This window comes from Sphaeramia orbicularis, chromosome 24 (assembly GCF_902148855.1).
Source record: "Sphaeramia orbicularis chromosome 24, fSphaOr1.1, whole genome shotgun sequence".
In the NCBI taxonomy this organism is placed as follows: Eukaryota; Metazoa; Chordata; class Actinopteri; order Kurtiformes; family Apogonidae; genus Sphaeramia; species Sphaeramia orbicularis.
In genome coordinates this window covers 25595978-25597683 of record NC_043979.1, presented here as the reverse complement: position 1 = coordinate 25597683, position 1706 = coordinate 25595978, and positions in this window count along the sequence as shown.

Genomic DNA, 1706 nt, shown 5'->3' with positions numbered 1-1706 from the left:
CTTGATAATAACCAAAATCACTTCAGTTCTTATATCAATATCTATGGCATTGTACTGACAAAAACAGTGCTTTTAGGCATTCCATGTTTTCTTTTCTGTCTGTTTCAGTCACATGATACAATAGGAGTTAGTGCTTGATTGCATAACCATTGTTTTTGATGGTCTAATAATTTTTTCCGTGACTGTGTTTAACAGGATATCTGATGTCTCAAACAAAATGCTTACAGCTACAGTGCTCACATGCAAGACAGTCTGTTTGAGTTGTGGCATGTAACTATATACAACTTGGAGGTACTGACACTTCACTTTAGTATTTGCAACTTCATACTCCTACTCTACATCTCAGAAGCAGTTATTCTACTTTTTGCCCCAGCGCTGCAGATTATATTCTACATTTGTCCAATGAGAACCACATACATAGTTTTTTTGATAATAATCAAAATCACTTCAGTTCTTACATCAATAGCTATGGCATTGTACTGACAAAAACAGTGCTTTTAGGCATTCTATGTTTTCTTTTCTGTCTGTTTTAGTCACATGATACACACAGGAGTTAGTGCTTGATTTCATAACCATTGTTTTTGATGGTCTAATATTTTTTTCTGTGACTGTATTTAAGTTGAGCAATGAAAATTGTAGACCAGTATAACTGACACCTAAAGGACTAAGCTTCACAAATTCTAAGACATATGGAACACGTTTGCATTTTATTTTTGGGAAATTCCAACACTGAAGAAGATGGAAGTCCAATTTGTCTATATATTTAGAATTTATTATGTAAGCACTGTATATATGTATATTATTTACAATTACTGTAACTTGTGATATTTAATTCAACGGTATATTTTATACTACTTTATCCTTCTTCAACATCTCAGAGGCTGATATTATACTCTGTACTCTTACATTTCTCTGACAGCTTTGATCCCCTTTTAGAGTTTTCCATCCTTTTCTGGTCCAGTGAAAACCATTACCTTATGTGCAGACTTCTATTGTACGTGATAAACTGAAGGACTGTGTATTCCTTAATAAATAGAGGAAATTCTGTTTAAAGATAAGCTCTTTTCTTATATTTGCTGTAAAAAGCACTGTCATGAAGCTATAAGCGAGCTTTTTTCTGAGCTCATGAAAAGTTGATTTTGTTGATCATCACACATGATTATATAGAATATGATGAATTGGTGTAGATTAAATGATGAATGGTACATAATGAGCTCAACCTTAAAGAATTACAGCGGTAAAATGACTCTGAATCCATCATATATAATAGTAAAACACTGACAGGGACCATTTTACAGCACAATGAGTAACTTAATGGTACATTTTAGTACATTTTCCTGATATACACTCAGACTTAAGTAGCTTTTATATGTAGAATGTTAAGTTGTAGTGGAGTATTCACTCTGTGTCGTGCTGCAGCGTATTATGTAAGTGGGATGTCCCTGGTTTGACGCTGGTGTTGCATGCCAGTCCTTCTACTTCCCGTTTGTCTCCACAGTCAACCATCAAATCAAATTAATCGACATGAAGGAAGGTCAGGTCTACCACACGCAACAAAGGCTTCCAGCTTTACAATATTCACTCCAACAACTGCTCACATGACGAAAATTACTTCATAGAAAGCATGCGCATTAAAGATCCCAAAAAAGACGGGTTATGACTTTTGACTTTTGTGTTGCATAACAGAGGAGACTGCACAACAGATG